The sequence below is a fragment of the Rousettus aegyptiacus genome, unplaced genomic scaffold, assembly GCF_014176215.1.
Source record: "Rousettus aegyptiacus isolate mRouAeg1 unplaced genomic scaffold, mRouAeg1.p scaffold_m13_p_11, whole genome shotgun sequence".
Taxonomy (NCBI): domain Eukaryota; kingdom Metazoa; phylum Chordata; class Mammalia; order Chiroptera; family Pteropodidae; genus Rousettus; species Rousettus aegyptiacus.
In genome coordinates this window covers 95,273,887-95,300,051 of record NW_023416286.1, presented here as the reverse complement: position 1 = coordinate 95,300,051, position 26,165 = coordinate 95,273,887, and positions in this window count along the sequence as shown.

Genomic DNA, 26,165 nt, shown 5'->3' with positions numbered 1-26,165 from the left:
ATGCATGTGTGTCGGTGTGCACATGTGTGCACACGCGTGCACTTGTGTGCATGCGTGTGTCCGCACGCATGTGTGCACGTGTGCATGTGTGCGAGCATGTACATGTGCACGTGTGCATGCATGCACGTGCACCATGTGTATCTGTGTGTGCCTGTGTGCATGCATGTGTGTCTGTGAACATGTGTGCACGTGTGTGCATGTGTGTGTCTATGCATGTGGGCCTGTGTGTGCAAGTCTGAGTGTGCAAGTGAATGTGTGCATGTCTGTGTAATAAACGTGTTCAAAGAAAGACACATGAACCTCTAGTAGCCACGTGCAGTGGGGAGAAGGGTTTATCGTGGGGAGGGAAAAACAATTTGTTCTTTATTCTTCTGAGTACTTGGTTGAAACCCCTGTAATAAAAAACAGTTTAACAAGAGAAAACAAACATCTTCCTTTTAACGTGGATACTGTAAGGTTTTTAAAGCAAGCCTTATTGGGAGAGCGCTCCCGGGCGAGGTTCACTGGTCCCCAGAGGGAGAAGGTGGGACGGGAGGGCGTAGTTTTATCGGGTTATGTGGGGGTGGGGTACAGCATGGGGAGTGTCCGGATTAGGGCGGTGGCGCCAGGGCTTTAGGGTGGCCCATGTCCGGATTCCCATGTCAAACTGGGAAGCCTCCAGGCAGGCCCCGGCCAGCCTAACAGATACGAGAGCGGGAGGCGTGGGGGTGGGAAGCCGGCGGCGGGGTGACCGGGAGAGCACCTGCCCCGGTGACAGGCTGAGGACCGGCAGTGGGCGTGGTGGCCGAGCAGACTCAAGGCAGGAACCCGCCCCCCCCAACCCCCTGTAAGAGTCGTTTCCTCTTCCTGACGCAAAAGGAGACACACAACTGAGATCTCACAGAAATCAGCGTCCTTGGGGAGAGGCGACTCCTCTGTTTCCGGAGCTCCTTCCGTAGCTGCGGGTTCTCAGCATAATCGGCTGAAAGTGATCCTAACGCCAAGAGCCGGACTGGGGAGTGGCCTGTCCTGCTGCCCTCCGTCACCAAGGACGTGTGACCGGTCGCAAAGAAACGTGCGTGTCTCCCGGACACACCGCATGCCCCGCACCCAACTCCGAGGGTGTCTGGGGGGAGTGAGAGTCCTGATGGCCGCGCATTGTTGAAAAAGTCGTAGAATGCTCACAGTCATCAATGACCGAATATGTAATAAACCAAAGGTCATGTAGCTTATAAGCTAAGAAATAATTATTGCTTAACAATTAAAAAAGAAAAAAGGGAGCTTCAAGGGAAAGAAGGAAAAAAAGGAAGGAAGGAAGGAAGGAAGGAAGGAAGGAAGGAAGGAAGGAAGGAAGGAAGGAAGGAAGGGGCGAGGTGGAAGGGAGTAACGGGGTTCAGGACTCGGCACCCCCACCACGCGGCAGAGCGGCGTAGTGACTATTAAGCTGAAGGAGTCTGGGGGCCGGAAGCAGGAAGGGCGCCCCGACCTTCCCCCCGGCTCTTCTTCCCCGGATGTGCTGCAAATCCCCTGAGAGGCGACCCCTCCCCGTGCCAGGAGCGGGGGACGCTCCCGCCGCCAGACCCCAGGGCTTCGGAGCGAACCCCGCCCTCGCCTCCCGGGCCGCTGTCCCCGTGAGTCCCCGGCCGCGAAGCCCCCCGCCTCGGCGGTTCCCACGTGCGGCCTGAGCCGAGCGGGGCCCCTGCGCGCGGCCGGGCCCCCCGTCCGGTCTCCTGGCAACCCCGAGGGCCCCGGACCGTCCGCGTGCCCCCTCCGGTTGGTCTGCGTCTGCTGGCCGGGTCTCCAGAGGGTGGAGGGAAACTTCTCCAGGGAGGGAGGGGCGAGCTGTGGAGAGCAGGACGAAGAGAATCCGGGTGATGACGTGATCGCCCTGGGCCCGGAAGGGTCAGTCCGTGGCCACTGTGCATTTTTGAATCGGCGGGGAGCGGGGCAGTGGCGGCCGCGGGGCCCCCGCGGTGGACAGTGCGCCCCGCGCCCCCCCGCGGCGGACAGTGCGCCCCGCGCCCCCCCGCGGCCGACAGTGCGCCCCGCGCCCCCCCGCGGCCGACAGTGCGCCCCGCGCCCCCCCGCGGCCGACGTTGCGTCCAAGCGCCACACACCAGCGGCCGACAGTGCGCCCCGCGGCCCCCCCGCGGCGGACAGTGCGCCCCGCGCCCCCCCCGCGGCCGACAGTGCGCCCCGCGCCCCCCCGCGGCCGACAGTGCGCCCCGCGCCCCCCCGCGGCGGACAGTGCGCCCCGCGCCCCGCCGCGCACCCAGAGCCCCGCTGAGCCGACACGTGGCGAGGCGGCAGGACGCGGCCAGCGCGGCCCCTCCGGCCCCCCTCCGCCCAGACCTGCTGGCCCAGCTCGGGACCCGGGCGCCGTCCCGGGGGGCAGCGCGGAGGGAGCTGCCGGGCCGGCCGTTGGGGTCTGAACTGGACTTTCGCCTGGGCAGCTCTGGGGAGCTCCAGGGAGCTGGCCGCGTTTCACACACGTGTGTACACACGCACACCGCACACACGCGCGCACACCTGCACACACACCCGCACATACACACACGTGCACGCACGCACACCGCACACGCACCCACCGTGTGTCAGTCTCGAAGGACCCCGCAGCTTCCATCTCCCGTGGCTCCCTCCTACTGCGCGGAGTAACATCAGATAAGCGATAGAACTTCCCTCCCCTGATGGCAAATGCAAAGACTTTCCTACTGTTTCTGGACGTATCAGATGCATTTACTCTGTTCTCGACGATAATTTGTTTTTAACTTTCTAAAAGTGGAAGCCTCTTACCTTCCCTCTTGAGACGTTTGTGACATTCCAAGCGGATGCAAAGGGTCAATCTCGCCTCTGGGATACATGACCTGTGTGACCTCAGGCCGTTGCGTGTTCTGGCTCTTGGTTTCTTTAGCATTAATATTAAGGTGGAGGAATAAATATCTCCAGTGTCACCCCAGCTCTAAGATTATAGGATGCCGTCAGTTTTTAAAAGATGTATCAGTTTGCTAGAATAGATCATTAACTGCTGCTGCTTCAAAAAAAACTTCAAACCATTTTAAATTTGAGATTTTAGAGATTCTTGGTTTGTGAATGATTTAAAGCAAAATAACAAACAATAAAAACATTTCGCCGGTGACTTTTTTCTAGAGAACGTTCCTGTCTGTCGGCCCTTTCTGTTTTCGTACTTTTGGATGTGAAACTAATATAAATTATAAGTGGAGCAATTCGCATGGAAGTCGAAGGACCCCATCTGTCGGCATCGCTAGAATTCATATGTAAAATTAGATGGCACTCGACATTTGTCACTTCAAGTAGGAGTTCAAGATCCCCACTGACTTGCTAATTATGAGTGACGAGGGGCTTAAACTGGAGTTCTGAGGCTTGCTTTCATGTTTCTGTGGAGCTGGAGCCGCAGTGCCTTGGCAAACCAGAGAAATGCTTCGGCTTCGTTTACGCCCTTCCCTCTTCTGCAGGGCTAGTTCTTAACATGTCCCAATGAAACAGGTCAGTGGCGGTTTTACCATTCCAGAGAAATGCTTGAAAAAGAAAAAACAATTCCATATCTATTGAGAATACCGATTATTCAGGTGAGCAAAGACAAGTTAAAAGTTGAGTAATCAAAATATTTTTCCAACATGCTATCGGAATACACACACACACACACACACACTTACTACAAGATCGATTAATTTGGGCTTTTAATGTAATAAATGATTTATCTTGTGCTGATTTTCTGAGAAAGAGGAATTGGAAAAGTACAAATGACATCACTTTCTCCCTTAACTGCAAACTTTTTCTGTGTCATTTTCAAGATCGAGATCGGTGAGGAAGTCCCACTGTGTGTTTAACGGCTTAGTGTGTCATCGGGTATTAGTAATGGGCAATTTTCGATAATCATTCAATAATAATAAGTCCATGCTAACACTATACGAATCAATATTGTTTTCTGAACAAATCAAGAATTCTTTTGCAACTTAAAGGATCAGTTCATAATTATTGATAATCATTATGCTGCATATGTGTTAGTTCAAATTAATGCTGAATAACAGAGAAATATAATTGCAGGAATACTATTGAATATACTGTTTAAATGGGTATTTGAAACGTTCTGTTTTCAAAGAGGGATATTTTATTACAAACCATTTGTTAAACTATATCTAATCTAAAGCATGTTGTGATTGTATCTTAGTACGTCATCTCGATTCTTAGGCGTGATTTTTCTTATCACTCAGCTGTCCCTTTAGTGGCTGACAGACAGCACAGTGACCCCTCACCCCCCCCCCCCACGTCTGTGCCCTCATGTGATCTCCACTTGCGTCTTGAGCCCGGACGGGGCCTGTGCTGTTCGTGACCAGCAGAAGGTTTCAAAAGGGGTGGGTTGTCGCTCCCGCAAGTGTGGGACGTGAGGCTGGCCCTTGCGTCTTGCCACCCGACTCCCTCCCTTGCTGGCTTTGAGAAAACAGGTCGCTCTGTGGAGACAGGCCACACACGACGAGGAATTCAGGGCAGACTCCAGCCAGCGGCTAGCTGGAAGCTAAGGCCCTCACTCCAGCACCCCCGAAAAGACGTGGATCCCTCCAACAACCGTATGAGTGAGACTAGACGCAGCCCCTTGCCCACATGAGACCTCAGATTCTATCCCAGCCCTGGCTGACCGTGTGTGTGTGTGAGCGTGCGCGCGTGCATACGCCTGTGTGTGGCTAGGGGGGCGGATCGTGGCGTTTCACGTGTAAGGTGAATTTTGCCATTGCTTGCAGCTGCTCAATAAAAAACACCGTTGGGGAGCGTTGTCCTGGAGACTGCTGTGGGCTGAAAACAATTACAGCTACATTTCCAAGGCTGAAGGTCAGACCTAAATCTGTCAGGTTAAGATAAATCATAATTCCGTTAAGGACAGGGAGAAACACTTCCTGGCGTTAGTCAAACAAGTCGATTTTTTCCTTCTCAGAGTTAAACGAGGATGAGTAACACGGCATCGCGCAGAGCAGCGAGAGTCGCGTTGACTCTCAAACAGGGCAGGACCAAGGCATCGCTGTCTTCGATCTCTTTGTGCTCGTTTGTAAGATGGGTCTGCACAAAGCATGCCGCTTCTGTGATCTCTGGGACATACGGATCTGCACTCTCTACCCGCTAGTGCCGCGAGGGAGCGTGGTGACCGAGGACCGAGCGTCGGCACAGCCCGGATCAGCCGCACGAGTCCACTCCGAGGGCCGAACGGGGGCGGTGGCGGCCCACGCCGGGCCCGATGTGCGAGGCGCTCACGCCGCGCTGCAGCCCGATCAGGGAGGCCGCAGTCGACACTTGCTGCCCAGGAGGACAGAGCTTCACACCTGCCCCAAGGTGTCTCACCAATCCCTTCACACCTGCCGGCTTCTCGGTCTGCACCCTGTTCCTGTGGCCCTGACACAAAACCAGTCACGAGACAGAGGCCTGGGAACAGAGCTCCGTGGTCAGAGAGTAGCTTTTAACCTCTTCCCGACTGGTTTCGTGAACTTACTGAAACCATTTAAGAAAAATTCCCGTTCCTAGTTTACCGTGTTGAGAACGATGTTAACTAACCTGACTTTTGAGAGCCGTACTACTGAAATGTGGTAATATTGTTAGAAATACTGGCTCGAAGGAGCGAACACACTAGACAGATGTATAGGACGTTTGAAAGTCCGTATGTCTGGAAGCCACGTTGGCGTTGGTCCGTCTGTCTCTTAGAAATTAACAAACTCAATCCAGGGAAATGCAAACGAGAGCAAATGTCAGCATCAGTCGGAGCAGGACCGAACGTGCTGACGAGGAAGAATGCCCCACGCTCAGGCGATGACCTGAAACTACGCCACACGTATCGCAGAGGGCAGTCTGTCCCGGTTTAGTCAAATCAAGTACGTATGTACATAGTCAAATTAAATGCACCGGCCTGACCATGTGGTCTGAGTGCAGAGCTCAGCGAATCATCTCAAGTGCATGCAGAAGGCAAGGTTCGTACGGACAGTTACCAACACGTTGTTCGTGCGGCAGGGAACGGCTCATTTCGTCCCTCTGGATAAATCGAAAGGGATGGAAAACAGGCAATGCTAGGCGGTCCTCAGAATAAACAGACTGTGTGCGCACAGCGCGATGTGATCAGACGCTACAACCACGGAGCTGGTTAAAAACAGGGCTGGAATGAGAACTATCACACTGCCATTTGCGTGAATTAAAAACGAACCGACTCCGAACAGTGCACATTTTACAAGATCCCGCATTTCGTCTGCACACATGCGTGCCCCATCAGAGGGTTCGCCGTGGTGGGCCACAGGCATGAGAACCAGGAATGGAGGATGGGTATTAACTGATGCATCCGCACGTCCACAGGCCAGTGACACGGTGCATGTGACTTAGGAGTGTCCGGCGGGCCCGACCCGTGCACCGAGGGCGGGAAGGAGGTGCGCGGCAGGGGCCACTCCGCTCGTGCTCTGTGGCAGCCCGCTCCCGGGGAGGCCTCTGGTTGTTTTTTTTACAAAATCAATGAACAACGAAAAAAGGATAAATGTCAACAGCAAAGCCATCGTCAGAATAACCTCTCTTCTGGCGGTGGAGACGGCAGTTCAACCTCGGAACGGCCGACCTGCGATGGGCCTGGCTTCCGCTTTCCGAGGCTCTCTCCCGGGGCGTCTGCAGGCCCCCATGGGCTGGGAGGTGACCGGAAAAGGCCAGGGCAAAGGCGCGACCATCAGCCCACGGAAAGGGATGGGCGGGACCCTGTCGGAGCCCGTGCCGAGCTCGCTGTCCTAACGGCCGGACGGCAGCGAAACCACCGCGGGAAATGTGACCACCCGCCTCCCGGGACGACCGGGGCCCAAACGGCAGAGTCTTCTGAAATAATCGTGATACCCGTTCACAGCAGCCAACGACCGGGGAAAGCCCAAATGTCCGCCGAAGGGTGAGTTAGCAGCACGCGGCACACCCGCGTGCGGGGGGCTGCACGCGCACACACGCGCACACACGCACACGCGGAGGCGCGGCCGGCGCCCGGGTTCGCCGGGCGGAAGCGGCGGCAGGAGCGGCGGTTAACGGTGACGGCGAGTGCGCCCGGCGCCCCGCACACGAGGGCGGGCCGCGCTCGGGCTGGAGGCGCGGGGCCCGGGGGCCGCCGCCGTCGGGGCGCGGGGAGCAGAGGGGGCCAACGACGCACTCGTCTGTCAGGGCTCGCGGGGAGCGCGCGTAAGGGGGCGCGTTTTATGGGGCGTAAGTCACACCGCAGGAAAGACGACTATGAAGAGCAATCTGAAAATCTGTAAGACGGCTCTGACAGACATACAAGATGGTAGAAAACGTTCCAGGAAACTTCTCTCAGAAGCGAAAAATGTATATCAAAACAGCATGCATGTAGAAAACCCGAATTATAAATTTAACAAGATATCGTCATTTCTGTGGATATTTATGAGGGACAAATCTCGAGAATCAATAAAACAAACTTGTTTTTTGTCACAAAGCAATAGATTTAAAAGTCATTGATTTAAAATAGCACAAACCACATGTCTTGAAATGTGAATAAAGTGACTTCTAAATAAATTATGGATTCAAAAAATATTAAAACACAGCATTTTAAAGAATAAAATGATAATGAAGAGCCTACATATAAAAACAAGTAGGATTGTGTTTAAATATTACATAAATGGGTATTAAAAGGTTGCAGTCAAGGAGAAAAAAATATTAATGACCAATGAGTTATGAATTCAATGAAACACCTGACCTAAGGCAAATTGAAGGAAAGAAAGAAACAAGGTAAATTGATCAGATAAGAAACAAAGAAGTAATAATAAAAACCAATGATCCCGGAAGTTCATTTGTTCAAAAAATAATATAGCGGATAAATATAAATACCTAGAAAAACTGGAAAATTAAAGGAGATAAATATGTATAAATGCAAAGGTACACATTCTAAAGGGTAGAGATGTGACAAAACCTTAATCAATTTCAACAACTTTTTAGCATTATTTTAAATAAAACTAATAATTTTATATAAAATCATAACAGTCGCAAAGAAAATTAAATTAATATCTAATAAAATTATAAAATGGTAATAAAATTAACTTCTTCATGCCTTTACTCTCAGCTGTAACTACAGTCATCAATTTCAGATGGTTTCATGTGAACATTTCACCAAAACTTCAAAAAACAATCTATACATATTACAAATTATTCAAGTGATCCTAACAGTATATTTTATAGAAATAGTGCGTAATAATGTGTCATGAAATAATGTATCATAAAAAGTATGTTTTTTTTTTAGTAATTGAAAATTAAAAATATAATCCATACATTAGTGTTTTGAAGGTGAAAATTATATTATTTTTCCAATAGATACAGAAAATGTATTAGGTAAAAGTCATCAGGAATTTATACATATTTATATAGATGAAAATGGCAGCTTTCAAATCTATTTACCAAAAAATACATTAAATGATAGCAAGTTTTTTGAAATATTTCCATTAAAGACAAGAAAAGGGAACATTATGATACTTCTCCTACTTGACATTGTGTGAGAGAGCTTACACACGCACATCTGTATAATGTTAGAATGACAGATTTTAAAAAGCTCTATTGTTTAGTGGATTGTCTACATTTAAAAATTTTTTAAAATCTTCAAAATAAAAATTTTAAAAGCATTTGGTATGGTATTTAGATTAAATGAAGAAAAAATAAATTTGGTAACTTTTCTATATACCATAAATGACTAAATTAGTAAACAACAACAAAAAAAATGTAACTAAATACTTCTATGTAGACTACTAATAACAGTAACGACAATCAGGATTAATCTGAAGAAAATTATGTAAGTCTTTCTGGAGGAAAATAGATGTAAGATCATAAGCAATATGGTCTGATACTTGTGCAATAGACCAGAGACTTTGTTATAAAGAACACTATCCCCTCGAAATAGTTAACTTCAGTGCAGTTTCAAGGAAAACAGTTACAAGAAATATTCTGGAATTTGAAAAACACTTCTTTCCAAATTTGTGTAAGACCATCATGGTGAATTAAAGCCAAGACATACATATGTAACTAAGTCAAGAAGAGGAATTTGCCTACAACATCAATACACGAATGCACAAACCTACTGAAATTAACCAGTACGACAATCGTCGAGTGACTCAGGGAAGCAAAACCGAGCTCCCAGAAGTGGACTCGAGCCTGTAGTGGCACGTGGGGGTAACGAAGGAGGCGTTTCAGTTCCCCAGGGGAGGCCCTAAGCGACGCACACGCAGCGGAGGGAGTGTTAGGTGTGTCCCAGAGCACGAACTCCATGCATGGGGCTCAGCCCCCACCCCCCGCCCCCCGTCACCTGCAGAAGGCCCCACCTCCAAGCGCCATCACCTCGGGCTTAACATTTCACCAGAGAGGTTTGTGCAAGACACAGACGTTTGGACCGCAGCAAACACCCCATCGCCTGCCCGCTCTTACAGCTTACGAACTCTTGGTGATAATAGTTCTACTCGAATAAGACTCTTCTGAGCTGGAATCAGGAGCATCTGTCTCCCTCCACGGCTTTGCCCCGACTTCCGGGCGCTTCTCCCCGATGCCTGCTCGTAACTATCAAAGAGAGATTCGTTCTGGAGGGTCGAGTGATTTTTCCCTCAAGATCATCTTGCGGAAAGGGATCAGCTTCCTCCCCTCCGAACTATAGAATTGTGGGTATTTATGGAATTATTGTCATGCTATGCGACCCTAGAGAGCTCAAGCAAAGATTGTAAGGATTCTGCTCAAGTTTCGATCCTACCAGAACCTCAGGCTCCTCATCCGTGGAACAAAAATGAAAGTATGTTTTCTTCCTAAATACACCTCCAGGGTACTGTGAGGATCCAGCAAAGTCAGGCAGGTGAGGGCCCGTCAACAATGACAAGTTTGCTTCAGGCGGGATGTGGTCTTATACCCCAATGCTTATTTCCAGGTTCTAAATGTATCACTTATTTACAGGCTATAATCTTATGGCCAGTTCTAGTTTTTTGCTTAAAAACTAGCAGATTAGACCTTATCAAAGTTAAAATAATTACATTCACAAGTGAAAATACTCTCTTGATAGTCACTTTCTCATACTGGGCCCATTTACCCATCACTCGGACTAAAATCCTTTTGGCTTTTAGAATCATTTTGAAAAGCCATAAAGAGCTCTTGTACAAATCACATAAAACTGTTGTTCTGACAACATAAATGTCCCATGCCTCAGGAAACACATTAAAATTACCCAAGCGGCTATGAAAATGCGTCCAACAGAGACGGCTTTATTTTTCGAGCAGGACCCCGGCAGCAGTTGAACGGCACAGTGCCAGCCGGCCCTGCCAGAGGGGGGCGAGGCCTGGCTCACCAGTGCCAACGACATCAGAAGGTTTTCGCGATGACAGCGAGCAAGGGCCAGGGGCCCAGGCCGTGAGCGGGGGATGACGGGCAGAGGCGCCGTCCACAGACGGGCGAGTCACACCCATGCCACGGCGTGCGGCTTCTAATGGTAACCCTCACCTTCCGAGTTATACTTTTTTTATTTTCATATAGTTCTCTTTGTTCTTGGTTTCACACACAAAGCACTTTGATGTTGGCCTCGTTTAATTTCTTGAAGGTTTTGTTGTTTTTTTTTAACCTTCGATTCGTTGCGCAGCTGTAATTCCGCCCACGCTGGGCTCGATCACACGGATGCGTGACGTTCATACGTGTCCGAGGCGACTCGCACGGCCAAGCGGGCACGTGCTTTATCTCATCGCCAAACCCAGAACGAGAAAAACATGCCCTCGGCATCACTCTGCTGTCCGTTAATGCCGGGTCTCGGAAAAGCCTGAGTCAGTTGAAAATTGGACACACGGTGAATTAAAAGGGTGAGAAAAATAAGATAGTGTTCTGTGTTCTGAAAGAATTCAAGGAACTCTGAACTCTTATAGTTTAAACACTCGCATTTACAGTGGTCAGCAAAATGCGCAAACGTATCAGCAGTAGAAAACACTGGAAATATTTCTGTGCGAAAACGGTATCGACTCGCTGTTTGAAATTCTCCTGACGCACGTTGGATCCTATATTTCCCAGCATAACCTCTGCGCTGCATCCAGATTGCCGAAGCATGGCAGGTTCCACAGCAAAGTCCGAGGCGAGAATGATTAACACGTGAAAACCCGAACGTTTTCTGTGTGAACTAATTACTTAATGATTTATTAAGCTTGTCGACAAGCCATCCCAGCTGGAGTCTCTTCCGTCTGTTCCTCAGACCTCTCGTCTATTGATCGCTGCTGGGCCGTCTCTGCTGGTGCGACTTCCAAGCTGTGCCCCTTGAGAGGACGCAGCTGACCAGGCCATCGTCATGGGGTAACCGAGCCGGATACAGACCGTCTCGGCGAGGACACATTGCGAGTGCGTGTGTTTTGTGGTGACTTTCCCCCCCAGGCCGACTGAAGCAGCCCTGCTCTGTGACGCCGAAACCTCAGTGTTCATCCGCCGGCGTTTAGCCTTGGGGAAGAGCCTGAGTGCTTGGGAAAGGCTCCGGGAGGGTGAGAGGCAGGGGCAGGCGCTTTCGGAATTCTCGAGGCTTCTGTCGGCCATACGCTTGTTCCGAGATGACGGCGGGAGAGTTCGGAAAATGTCCTGCGATTTCGATTTGGGGACCCACGCCCACCGCCTCCTGCAAGGTGTCAGAATTTCGTCCCAGCCCGTAACCCTCCGAGGACACACGCACAGCCTCTTAGGATCTTCTGCTCCGACCGTGTGACAGCGAAGAAAACGCGGTTGAGGGGCACGTGGTGGACAGACGGCGGCCCGTCGGGGCCCGTGAACGGGCAGCAGCATGGCCCAGCGCAGTGGCCGCTGAGCCGCCACCAGCCTCCTGACGCGGCACGGAAGCCCCCGGACGGCAGGGGCGCGGCGGGCGGGCCCGACCCGGGGAGAGCGGGGGGCGGGCGGGGGGCGAAGCTGAGGGACTGGGAAGCGCCCCCTGAGGGTGTGTTTTGCAACATTGTGACCTGCCTCCGACCAAGCGTCCACATTCTTTGCTGTCGGAGGTTGGCTCGGGGACTCCACACTGTAGCAAACACATTGAAAACTGTGCAAGACACGTCCGACTGCGTTCCACTCACGCGGGAAGTCGGGATCGCCCTTCCCGGTTTTCCCAGAGCTGTCTTGGTTTTAGAAATGTAAATCCCACGTCCTGGGAAATTCCTTCCCAGGATGTTCAAGGTCCCAGTTTGAGGTGACAACTATGGAAGTCCGGGGAAAAGCAGAATCCTTCATGGCAGCCTGACATCAGGGGCTGGAAGCCACGGCGATCTTGCGTGGGGTGGACGGGCGCAGTTTCTCCCCATGTTCTTCCGTGGTCACTGTCGCCCTTTACCTGTGACCGCTGACGCCCACAGCCCACCGTCCGCCTGGCGGGGCACCCGCAGGCGCGGCGCGCCCAGCGAGACAGACGGCCATCGGGGTGGCGTCCTGTCCCTGCCCCGTCTGCAGGCGAGCTGCCGTGCTTCGCGCTGGGATTACGGCGGTTTGGTTTCACCGCTGTAACTCCTGTGGCCACGTTTTACGACAGCGCAGATGACAGTGGTCACAGTAGCAGCGCCCGCACGGCCCAGGCGGGACCGGACAAGACGGCTGGACCCCCGCGCTGTTGTCGGGGCAGGTGGAAGGTCCCGGGTCCGTGAGCCGCGTGACCGGAACAGAGCGTGCCAGCCGGGATGCGGGGGGACTGGGACCCGGGCCTGGCCGCGGAGGGATGTAGAGGCGCGTCGGGCAGCGGCCCGTCCCACGCGGCAGACGCTGGCGAGGGCGCGGCCTGGACCGTGGGAGGTTCCGAATTAGCGCCTGTCACCAACGGACGCGGCGACGAGGCGGAGTAAAGCCGCCTTTCTGGGTTTGGGGGTGCAGCTGAAACGCGGGGGGCTGGGGGCGGGCGAACGAGGCGCGTCCTGGCTGCAGGGGTGCTGGGTCCGTGCGCCGCGGGCGGACGCGGCCGGCTCGGCGAGCGCTCGTCCCGCCGTGGCGAGGCCAAGGCAGCGGTGAGAGAGGAGGTTTCCCCCAGGCGTGTGGATCTGAACACTCGTCTCAAAGTGATCCTCGCTGCCCACGAAGGTTCGACGCAGCCGCGGATGGCCGGTCCGTTCGCGTGCGAGGTGAGCCCCGCTGGTCTCGGCGCACTCGGCAGGCGGCGCGATGGTGGGGGCCGGCCGGATTTGCCGAGTCTGCGAAGCTCCGGCCCGTGACCATGCCGTGGCGTCACCCATGCTGACGGCGCTGCTGAGAGCTGCGTGTTCTGCTTACCTGTGACTGTGAGTCCTTCACACTGAAGAGCTCGGCTCCATGTGCAGCTTCCTCGGAGTGCGCAGAAGCGCTTCACGAGCTTTGGCCTCATGCCGGAGCCTGCAGGCCGCTCGCCGGGGTTGCTGGCCACAGAAAAGATGGTCGGCGACCAAAGCGTGGAGAGCGACCGATGCCTCCCTCTAGCATCGACACACTGCGTGTGCAAACGGCCACACGGCCGGAAGTCAGACTCCCAGGCTGTTTCTCCAACACCGGTAGATGATCTCCGAGGACCGTAAGGTTTCTAGGAAGACGCGAACTGACTGCAGTCGACTGACTCCGTCTGCCGTCGTAGGGCCAGCTGGCCAGCGGCTCTCCCCGGGCGGAGTGGGCGCGCGTCACCTGAGACGAATGTTCTTACCTGGATTGGTAAGCGCATTAAGCTCCTGGCTGCTCTGGAACGTGAGCTCTTCCCAGGCACGGGCCACGGGGCTCCGAGCCGCCTGGGTCAGCCCTGCGCCCTGGGCTCCAAGCCTCACCACCCTGCTGCCCGAAGACGCCGCTGTCTGTAAGTCCCCCGGATCACCCCTCGATGTAATTCTGGGATCGCCACCTCTCTCTATGGTCTCTTGGCCCCTGGAAATGTTCCCATCACCTCAGATCTGAAAAAAATTTACAAGAAAGGGGCAGCCAGGTTAAACAGGACAATCTAAATTTGTTCCTTAAAACCATAAAACACTTGGAAACCAACTTCAGTTTCTCTGATCCAGGTTACAGCTGTGTTTTAAAACCGTTTTTTTTTCCCCCTGGGGCAAGAGGTTTTTAACCGCCGACGACATCCAATGCGCTTTGGAACGTACACAAACAGTTGGCATTCGAGATGTGGATAGTCTGTGTGATGAGTTTATAGATGCGGAGGTCCGGCTGACAAATCGGGCCTGCGGATGTGGACGTGGGGGGTGGGGGGTGGGGGGTGGGGGGTGGGCGTCCCCGGGCGCCGGAAGCGAATTCCCCCGAGGAAACGAGACGGCCTCCGTCAAGTCCACTCCTGGGTGTGTGGCACTCACGCTTCGATGAGAGGGATTTGGCGTGTGTCGGCGCGGGGCGCCGACGCCAGGAATCAGACAAGTGCCCTTGACAGGAACTTCCGTCCAGCTGAGTTTGTTTGTCTGGATTCACTGTGACCGCAGAAAAGGCAGGAGAGGCCCTGAGTTGCTACTGACGGAAACAGAATAACCTTCCTTCTGTATCGTGGGTCAGAAAGAAAAACGTCATTGTTACTTTGTTATTAAATGTAAAGAATATACTAATGTAGCATCGTTACTAGGTTATTAAACGTAAAGAATATACCAAAATGTAGCTTACAAACTTTAAGTGTCTAACAAGGTTAAAGGGTTAAAACAAATTTCTGTATCAGGAGAGAAAGAAATACTGCAAAATATAGCTTTATTTTTTTCACAGACTAATTAGTCCTGTTATCACTAATTATGTTCTTTAAACACTAGCCTTTATGGAAAGAAAAGCCAATAATTGATACATAATTTCACATAAAGTCCCGTTTCTCATACTTTTGTGTTATTTTACTAGCGTGTGTAGTCGCTCATCATGCATCATGTTATTGCATAGTCTCATTTAGTTATTTGTGCCTTATCAGTTGGTTTTTGTCCCGTGTCAAGTCTGACACCCGAAGTGGCGTGGCCGTCCTCTGAGCAGGCGTCTGGACGCTCGGGGCTCCCTCGCACGGCGACCCCGGCCTCCCGTGGGTGCCTGCGTTTCAGGCACCCGGCTGCCGTGCCCGAGGGGCACGTGGCGCTTCGTGGCCCGGCCTTGGGGCTCCCCCCACCCCCCGCCGTGTCCGGACCCCGGACGAGCCGGGGCTGCGGGCAGCGCTCACACCGGCTCCTCTCGCCTCCCCTTTGTCGAAAGAGCTTAGGTGCCGTCAGCTCGGGCGGACACCCAGCTTTGCCGCTGCCTTGCATGGTGTCTGTTACCCTCGGGGCTTTCTTCTGTCTGCGTGGTCCTGATTCGGTGCCGTTGCCAGCCTCTGAGGACTCCCCTTCAATTCCTTCGGGATCAGCCGCGAATGTAAGACGTGTTTATTTTACGTCGTGTGTCATGTCGAGATTTTTTTTTTTTGCATGAAGTCCCCCTTCCCCAGGAAGTACAGGTACCCTGTTGCCTGAACTTGAACCAAGCAAATATAGAGGCGCTATTAAAATACCAAGGACAGAGTTTGGAAACGTTTTATTTTAAATAGTGAATATTAAACTGACATAGAGTGAGTTGCAGAAAGAAGTGTTAGCATCCGGGCGAATGTGGCGCTGAGCTGAAAAGCCCGCATTTCTTTGAGTGATCTGGGCACGTCAGGTGTGCGCCAGGTTAAAGTTAGGGTGAAGCCGGAATGACGGGACCGTCTTTCAACGCTGGCGAAGACGGGCCGGGACGCGGACCAGCAAGGCCTCGCCTCATTAAGTCCGGGGCGGTCGTTACAGGCGGTTCTCGCCGCTGCTGCGTGTGAGAAGTTTCCCAACGCCGGGGGGTGGGGGGTGGGGGGGGGCCCACGGACGGGATGAGATCCAAGCGTCCAGACGAGCCGCGTTTATTCGGGGGCTTTGAAAGGCTCCCCGGTGCGTGCCGAAAGCTCATCGTGCAGCACACTGCTGGATGTTTGAAAGACGGGGTGTTCGATGAGTTGGGAGTTTGGAAACATGCGTCGGGGACTTCTTGCTGGGAGCGAGTGTTGGGTGGGCAGCATCGTCTGCATTCTCTCACCTTCGACTCCGACGTTCTCGTGGCCGTGGCGCACACGTGGACAGGAGGAGGGATTTGTTCCGTTATCGCTCTTTTCCTAACGGAAGAGGAGAAAACATCTCTGCAAAGCCGTTTTACTTTTTAAAAAATCTGAGCTGGAAATAAGCTCAATTGCAGTTCTGTTTGCTTTATTAAGCTTTTTGTAGTCTTGGATCAGGCAGCGGAATTGTTCTCTCTTGGTCCGTGATAACACGTGCTCTCTTACCGAGCCCTGATCAGTTTGCAAAGCACTGTAAAGGATTTTATCCTCAGATCAGCCCCTCGTCCTAAGGACAGGGGGGCAAATACTTAATGTTCTGATTTTGCAGGAAACCGAGGCTCGGCCACTGCGATCCTGCGACATGACGAACGAGATTTGCATTTACGATTCGAACGTGCGAAGCGTGAGCGCGGCCTGTTTCCTCTTCCGCGCTCGCGCCGCCGAGCCTCGGAGGGCACGGCCTCTCCGGGCACGGCCGCCCATCCTGCCAGGCGTCGCGGTCCCGACTTCCTCCCGGCGCGGCGATGCCTCGGCGGACGGCTGTGCGGCGTCTTCTGCATTCGCGACGACAGCTTTGTGCCCGTGCGCTGTTGACACGCTGCCTCCTCTTTGCTCGTCTGTAAAATCGGGACGACCGCTTTGCATGCCGACTGTGCAGCTGGGACAGCCTGGCTGTCTGCGAAAGTTTACGACCAGAAAGGTCTTAACATGCAGTAGCCGCCGTAATTAAAATGCATTACGGAGAATACCGTGATGCGTACATTTCATTTCTTGACAGCCGAACAAACCTAGGCATCGGTTAGAATTAAAGCAGAATTCGAGACTCAGCGCTTGAGCCTGGTCTGGCCCCGCGTGTGTAGTGAGTTCTGCCCCACCGGGATGCGAGGGGGAGACTCTGCCGGACACATGTTTAACTGGCGATCCGCGTGAGCGGCCACGTGTGCTCGGGTCGTCCCGAGGTGTTACCCACCCTCCGCTGACTCGGATCTGGACGTTTTTTTACCCCTGTTCTTTAGCCAGTTAAAGAATTGTTTACTTCACATCTGATGCTCCGTATTGAAATAAGTGATAGTTCTAAGTTGGGGCCTGCTTTTCTGAGAAGTACGGGTAGCTAAAATAGGAAATAATAAGATTTTTACAATTAAACATACATTACAGAAACTGTTTTTGATTCTTCACGGGGCCATAGAGATGTAAAAACATCTATTAAATCTCTGGTTTCTTCTTTGCAATTTAATTTGAGAGGAGATAAGGTTAGTATTAATGTGAAAAGATAACTTGCCAAGAAAAAATAATTTGGAAAGGTTGCTAATGTGAGCCTGTATTTGTCAGGCCCTTTAAAATCCTCTAAGAAAGAAAGTCCACAGCATACCAATAACCAGCTCGTGTAAGAATGAATACAAATGAACGTAATTTTGGCACAAACTGGGAAAGAGAATGGCCTCCTCCCTTAAAATGTTTTCTTTAGAAAATGTGGAGTTGTAAATTCTTTCTCTGCCTCATCGAGACGTGAATCTTTACATAAGCCTCTGGCTTTGATGCCCCCGGATGTCTTTCTTAGCAATGGTGGGGGCCAGAGCTCCCCTCCCCCTGACCCCACACCTGCAGAGGGCGGGCACCTAACTCCCAGGGGCAACTGCCCGAGCGGCAAAGCCCCCTCTCGTCATAAAGACGTCAGAAGTTTACTTTTCCTTGGATAAGGCCACTCAGCTAACGCGGATGGTCACCCCCATTACCAGGTGAATCTAGGATGAACTGTGTGGCAGATGGCACTGTCGAATGTCCAGCTCGAGGACGAGTTGTCGTTGTTGTTGTTTTAATCTCGGGAATGTGAGTGGAAGGGGCTGCATCTCCTTGACCACGTGAAAAGTTCGATTTCTTTCTGTCCTTGCAATCCCTCAGCAAATCATCTGCAACACACGTCACATCCCGGCTTAATTCCTATTCAGCAATGCAATTGTCTTGGGTTTTTTTCCTACTTTTGTGGAGAGCGTTTCTGGAGTGGAAAAAAAGTCTTTTTTATTTATATCTAATTATTTAATTGGATATGTGGGAGATATTTAATTATATCTCCCAAATGTGAATTGTTAGATTTATTAAGGATTAATGGAAGGATTTTTCCATAAACATCATGCTTAAAAGGTTTAAATATATAGCTTTTTTTGGTTAGTGCAAGGAAGCTAAGTCCTACAAATCGCTGGGAAATAATATGTAATCATCCTTTTTATTGTGAGTTAAAATGAAAAGTTAAAAAGTTATAAAATATTTTTATAGTGTTTGATATTCTCTTGACAGACAATGAATGCAGGAAGCTTTAGAAACTTTTGTTTGTAAAAATTATTTAGTTTTCCTCATGATAAATTATAAGCCCCGACTAGGTTAATACAGATGCGCATTTTAAAGCCTCTTTTTTGGTAAATAATTCTCAGTCACTCTCTAAAAAGTTGTATCAATTAAAAGCCCGATGCTTGTGAACACAGGCTTCTATTTTCCTATACTTTCAGCAAAGCTGCGTATTAATTTTTTAATATCTCATTAATAAGATATTTATTACTGGTGTAATCGAGCCTTTTTTTTCTTTTGGATTGGGATATTTACATTTCTGGCGTAGTATCATATGTTATTGTATTTGATATGCTGACATTTTAAGACTTGCATCTATATTCATGGAGGAGAGATCGGTATATATTAATCTTTGTGAAGTTCATGTATCAAGTTCACGCTACCCTCAGATAATCAGTCCTCGTGTATGATTTTTGGAAGCAAGGCCATAAAATTGGCATATTTTCTTCCTTCAACGCTTGGACAGATTCCGTGTGCCTCTCTACTCTACCGTGGCCTGTCACCATAGGAGTTTCGTGTTGCCTTTGTCTGTCTCCGCACCCCGGATGCTCATCGGTCACCTGCTTTTCAACCGTTTCTACAGAAATTACGAAATTCAGTCCTGTCCAGTCCAGATTCCTCAGCACGCATGTCGTTAACCAGAGCGCCTCCTCTTTAACGGAACATGCTCAGAGAAACAAGTGTGCACACGTGAGTGTGCATCGCCCGGGCATTCACAGCCATTAAACCTTGGCCGACGTGGGGAAGGCAGCCCGGCCGGGAAGGCACCCTCGGGGCTCTTACCGGGGGGGAGCGGGGGCACCCACACTCTCCGATCGCAGCACTCTCCCGATTTTTTTTTGGGGGGGGGGCACAGATTAGCTCGCATTTCTAGGGAAGCCTGCAGTGACCTCGGGGGGCGCGCCATCTTTGTGGAGCCTGTTCCCCCAGCACGGTGGTTGTGGACCCGCCCGCAGGGTCGCACTGTGGCTGCGGCGTGAGCAGCTGCTGCCGTCGCGAGCCCGTGTGCGTGCGTGTGTGTGCATGTGTGTGCGTGTGTGCGTGCGTGTGTGTGCACGTGTGCGTGCGTGTGTGCATGCATGATGTGCGTGCACCCGTGTGCATGTGTGTACGTGTGCGTGTGTGATGCGTGTGTGCACGTGTGAGTGCGTGCATACATGTATGTGCATGTGCATGTGTGTGCATGTGTGTGCATGTGCACGTGCGTCTGCATGCATGTGTGCACATGTGTGTGTGTGCGCGTTAACTCAGTTGCTCCCAGGCGGCTTTCCTGTGATGAAGACGGCTGCTCCGAACGTTGTCGTGTTAGGTCTTTTCCGAACACGTGTTTTCCTTTCTCTCAGTCACGTCCCGAGGGTCTGAGTCGCTGGGGCACAGGGCGCGTGTGTGTTAGGAGAAGCTGCTTGGCGTGTGCGGGGAGGGGCTCTGCCACGCTGCAGGCCCACTGGGGCGTCAGGCCCAGCTCTTAGGTCCTCGACGACGTGTGGCGTCGGGCAGTGGTGTTCCGTGGTGGGTTTAATTTCCATTTTCACGGTAAGTGGCGAGGCGCGCCTGTTCAGTGTTCATGCTTGTTGGAATAACCCCTTTTCTACTTTTAATTGCATTGCCTTGTTTGAATATTATGCTTAGGCACTTCTTTACATATCCCGGATCCCTTCTTTTGTCATACACGTGATTTATGAATGACTTCTTCAAGTGTGATGCTTACGTAATCTTGATGGTGACTGTCAAAGAGCAAAATTTTTATTTTGTAAAAATGAAATTAACTTTTGGCTTTTGTTGTTCTTGGTTTTTGTGATCCTTCTAAGAAACTTTGCTTATCCTCCAGTCGTGGAGATATTCCTCTAGGTTTTCTTCTGATGCTTTTATCGATTTAGCTTCATTTTGAGGTGTGTGATGTGTTACATTCATTTCTGTGGGGCACCCCTGCAGGTGTCCCCGTGAGCGGGAGGCTGCCTCGCAGGGCCAAGGCCAGCCTCTGCCTGGCTTCCCCTGGGCACAGCTGCGTGAGGCCTTTTTGCAGGTGGTCGCCGCGGCTATGGTTGGACCACACGGAGAGGCCCAGGGGCTCTGACGTGTTGCACAGGAGACACCTGGTGCAATTTTATTTCTAGATCTAAGGAAAAATCAGAATTGCCACTCCCATTGGCGCTGAAAAGGCACTTGCAAATTTTCAAGTTACGACATTCTTGATTTAAAACAAAGGTGACAGCGAAAACATCTTGAACACACGCAGGCACATCAAAGCTGAGCTTCAGCATATACTCGAAGGCAAAGTTTGGATGTGTAACCACTGCAGCCAGAGAACAGACGAGAGTGTCCCAAACGGCTAGCATCTTAAACGGTGATGGGAATATTCACATATTAGCCAATGGAAAAGAGGAGTTCGGGAGGGGACAGGAAAAAACTATTACTATTCTTTAATGAAATGATCGTATTTTGGAAAATGCGAAAGTAATCTATAAACAACAAGAGAATATAAAGAGGAAAATATTAATATCCAGATATCAGGTATCAACTGCATACGAATAATTGCAGATTGGAGTACGTGCTCGAAGGAAAATATGTTAACAGCGATAAAATTAAAACTCAGAAATAAACTTAATGAGAACACGAAAAATGTATGTGAAATATTTTAAAACAATGAGGAATAAAATTAGACCCGTACACAGGCAAAAACATGCCGCGTTCAGGCAAAAACACGCCGCGTTCTCGAATAGTCTTGATTTTTTAATGTCAGCTATTCGCATGTTTCTGAATGGAGCCAAGGCTAATAAAATGATTATCGGTAACTGCTTTCTGAGCGGTGATTCCGAAAGCCGCGGGGAAGCACAGGCGCCCAGGGAGACAGGAGCGCGGGCGGGGGACCGCGCCCCGAGGCGGCGGGTGCGCGAGGCGCGGGGATCGAGAGCGGGCGGCGGGCGGCGGGCAGCGAAGCGGCCTCTCCGCGGACCCGGCCGCGGGGCGCACGCCGGCTCGCTGACCGCCAACGACGCCCGTTACTTTATCACGATTGTCGTAGTTATCGGTCCCTGTCTCCAAAGATCAGGTTAATTAACACCCAAAACTCGACACGGCGCACCGTCAGCGCGGGACGTGAGCGCGCTCAGACACCCGAGGGGTCGCCGAGAACGTGTGCACCCCGAGAACGTGTGCACCCCGGAAACGTGTGCGCCCCGAGAACGTGTGCGCCCCGAGAACGTGTGCGCCCCGAGAACGTGTGCACCCCGAGAACGTGTGCGCCCCGAGAACGTGTGCGCCCCGGAAACGTGTGCGCCCCGGGAACGTGTGCGCCCCGGGAACGTGTGCGCCCCGAGAACGTGTGCGCCCCGAGAACGTGTGCGCCCCGAGAACGTGTGCGCCCCGGAAACGTGTGCGCCCCGAGAACGTGTGCGCCCCGAGAACGTGTGCACCCCGGAAACGTGTGCGCCCCAGAAACGTGTGCGCCCCGAGAACGTGTGCACCCCGAGAACGTGTGCGCCCTGTAAACGTGTGCGCCCGAGGGGTCGCCGAGAACGTGTGCACCCCGCAAACGTGTGCACCCCGAGAACGTGTGCACCCCACACGCGAAGAGGTGCATCGGTGCTAACGGAGATAGAGCGCGCACTCGCCCTCCGGCGCGTGGTCCGTCTCACAGGAATTTATTCTGCAGAAAAACCTTTGCAAATCGAGAAGTGACTAATGAACAAATTTGGTTTTCATAGCTTTTCTGCTATCCAGAAATAAAGGATCGAAAATGATACAAGTTACGATATCGCTTATACAAAGAAATGCATGTCGCATAATATAGCTATAATATAGATTTTATCTCAGATTTAATATTTTATTTCTGTTTCTATAATTGCACTGAGTTTTTTTTTGTCAGCTTTGTCTATTGAGAGCTGAGAGAGGCTTAAATCTCTTGCTAAACTACCGGTTTACATGTCGTAAGGGGAGAAATGCAGTCCATTTTTTAAACAATTAAACGGCTTTGCAAAATCGTCAGTTTAATTAGTTACGGAATCTTTTGGAGATTCTATACAGTAATGTGTAAAGACCTTTCTTCTGCGGTAATTAAATATAATATGTCACCTGCGCGAGGCTGTGGTACCCAGTTGTTGGGTCAAACACTAGTCCGAATGTTGCAGTGAAGGTATTTTTCAGATGTGATTAACATTTATGATCAGTCGACTTAAAGGAAAGGGGTCACCTTTCGTAACATAGGTAGACCTTTTGGTTCAGGCCTTAAAGACAGACTGAGTGAGGTCCTGGACATTTATGATGCCTATCAAAAACATTAACTTAAATGGTAGGTGTTCTTCACATACAGTATATTTCTATTATACAGAGATGCAGCGAATATATTTAAAATATTATTTAGTTTTTACAAATTTTAACAATTATGATTTTTAGTTCCTCATCATTCAGAAGATGACATTTTGTGAAGTCTATAAAAATATTTTTTAAATCATTGGCATTCCCTAGTCGTAATGCAGTTGGCTTATTCTTTAATTATTCTTCTAAATAGTTTGACCTTTTGTTATTTTCTGTACTTTGTATTCTACCGAAATCTCTTGGACGTCTGACTAGTTATTTATTTTAAAGAAAATGTCTCAGGAACATGGTTTCAGAGTCACAAGTGGAGAAATTCTTCAAGTGCGAAGTGGCTGTCACAGACGCGTTTGTAATTCTGAGGAACGTGAGGGACTGTCCAGTGGCCTGGTGTGCGGTGCGGAAGGGTGACCATCGCCCTCGTGGGCGTCACCGTCCCGACAGCCCGTCTTTGGCCAGCGCCGCACGTCGGGGCACCGTCCGGCCCTCTCTGCACGGCCCCTTCTAATGTGCGAAACAACTCCGCGGGTTAGATGCTTCTGTGATTCCCGTTCTCAGAAGAGCAGCCGAGGCCCGGGGACCAGCACCGCCTGGTGCTGGAGAGTGGGCAGGCGGTGGGAGAGGCCTGTGTCCTGTGACCGAGCCCCAGCCACGCGCCGTGCGGCCCGTCCGGACCCCCGGTCCTCACCACACCCCGGTCCTCGCTCGGGATGCTTTCGCGGACCACGTCTAAAGGCATCAGCTGTGTGTGGCTACCGGCCACCTTCATTTCGGTGGCGTGAACCTCGTTCTTGCCCCTCTCAGACAGTGGGACTGCGTCATCTGTAGGACGATCGATCGGTGATGCGCTAGTTTCCCGAAGAGCAGCGCAGACTGGAACTGCGCGAGCCGAAGCCGCGGGCTCGGAGCCGCCCGTGCGGCATCGCTCCGTCTTCGCAGGGGACCCGGGCCCGAGGCTCCGCGGGGCACGGGGAAGGGCGGCCCGCCGGGGGGAGCGTCGTCAGTTCCCGGGGCTGCGAGGGGGCGAGCCCGTTCCCCGTGTCGAATGTCGGGGCGTCTCCGCAGCCTGCAGAGCACAGTCGGCGTGAGTTGTGTGATTCCTGCGTTCTGTGGCCGGCACGTGGCATTTCAATTGTGTTCAATGTGTCACTAAAAATTCATAGGGCTATTCATCGTTCCGCTCCAAACGCAGAGTGGGGCCGGGGTGCCCACGGCCGTGGAGCGGGGCTCGCGGCGGGCTCGCGGGGGTTCGGGGCTGGGGGGCCGCGCCCGGCACCCCATCGCCCTCTCTCTGCTTGTCGATACCCTGGGCACGCACTGTTTCTCTCCTTCATTGTTAAGCTCCCATCGGCACTGACCCGCTCACACCAGCTTTGAAATTGCCTCGGCTCTCGCCCACCCCGCAGCAGGCGACAGCGACCGGGGCCTTGACCCCGGGAGGCGCCCGCCCCGCGCCCCCGGCCCCGACCGGGGCCTTGACCCCGGGGGGCGCCCGCCCCGCGCCCCCAGCCCCGACCGGGGCCTTGACCCCGGGGGGCGCCCGCCCCGCGCCCCCGGCCCCGCACGTGCAGCGTGAGCTCAGTCCGTGACGATTCCGGCTCCCGTTCACCCCTTTCCCCGGGGCCCCGGCTTCCCCCGCTCTGAGCTGGTTTTCCTTGTCATTCAGCGACGCCGACGCCCTAATCCAGCCCTCACCTCTCCCGCCCGCCCGCGGGGGGCCGTGTTTGCTCCCCTTCTCCTGGTAAATGTGCTCCGGCTCCACCTGTCACCCCCCCCCCCGGCTGCCATTTGTCCCCCCTGCCAGCTCTTGGTGCGGACCTCGGTGGTGCTCACGTCGGCTGAGGCAGCCGCCGCGTCCGCGATGAAGCAACAGCCCCATCAAGGCCCGTTTCAGCGCGGCGCGGGAACCCGAGTGCGTGTCGTATAGAAAATGCTTCGCTGAGAAGTCTGAACCAAATTCAATGTTGGGGATTTTTTTTTTCTTTAATAATTACAGTGATTAATTTTAATTCATTTTTAAATATCTCTAAGAGCTCAAGAAATTCTTTTAATTTCCTTGAGATTCAGTGCGCTCGCTTTCAATATAAGGAATTTAGGTCAGGTTCGTGTATTTAAGTCCGGGTTCGCAAGTACAGAAATGGAATTTAATTCCAGTCTTTCAAAAAGCCAAGCTGAATAGATTTTGATTTATGTTTACATCATGCTAACCGTAATCATGTAACATGTTAAACATGTGCATATCTTAAACAGATCGTCTGATAACTTTAGGTATCTGATGAATACACATTTTAAAACTTTACAATGCATTATTAGTTATTATACTGTTTTGGTAGACATATTACTTTAACGGCAAGCAGTCAATGGGAAAAAATTTAAAAGCCACGTGATAGTGAAATGCTAAAAATAATACGAATTAGATTCTTTCCGGGGCTCTTTCTCGACGTCAGGCCTGTAAAGCCGAAGCCTGTGAACACCGCGGGAGGCGATCGCAAGTCCGGAACAGGGGCCGTGTTTTCGGGCCCCTCAGAGGACGCCCGGGGTAGTTCCGCTCTTCTTCGTGTTCATTAAAAGGCATTTTCTAACCCCAGATGAGGTTAGGGCAGAGCCAGATATTTAGGGGAAAATATGCATGGGTGAAACTAAAGTAAGCAGTTCAGTAATGTGCTGAAAGTCTGCTAAAAAATGAGAAAATTATGAACAGGCTTTGTCTGACAAAGGATATGGCCGTCCACGAGGTCCCGGAGGTGGACCCGTCACCCAGGGACCAGGCCATCCATCCCCACCTGCGCCTCTGGGAACACGCACAGGACCCACGGGCCCCGGCAGACGAAGGTTTTCGCCAGGGCCGCCCCAGAATGAGACACGAGGAAGCGGCAGAGAGGAGGGAATCGCCCAAACGTCCGGAATCTTGCGGGAGAGAGAGATGCAGTTGCAGAAAGCTCAAAGGACCCCAAGCAATATCAAACTGAGGAAGATTACTCTGAGACACGAAACAATCAAAATGTTGAAAGTCAGACCAAGGGAGGATGGAAAGACGCCGGCGGCCGAGTGGCTTGAACGCGAGTCGCAGCAACGTGCCGCCCGGGAGAGGCTCGCGGCAACATTGTGGCTGAACACGGGGCTGGAGCGAGCTTCGCCAGGCAGCAGGTGGTCCCAGGGGAGCAGGGCGGCTGGGCTCACGTCAGACGAGCTTCGGGTCGGAGCCACCGGGCCAAAGCAGGCGCTGTGTGCGGTGACGCAGGGTGGAGCCGCCTCGACGATGCGTGCAGCCGTGACAACCACGGACACACGCAGCGTTGGACACCGGACACGCAAAGCACATTCAACACGCGAGGGGCGAACGGGTCAGGTCCAACGAAGCGAGGGGCTCCGACGCCCCGGCCCCGGCCCCGGGGCTGCGTGAAGCGTCTGCCCCGACCGTGTGGTCTGAGACGAGGTCGAGAACAGAAGGAACATGGAAACTTGCACCGACTCGTGACGCGCAGGAAACCCGAGCGCG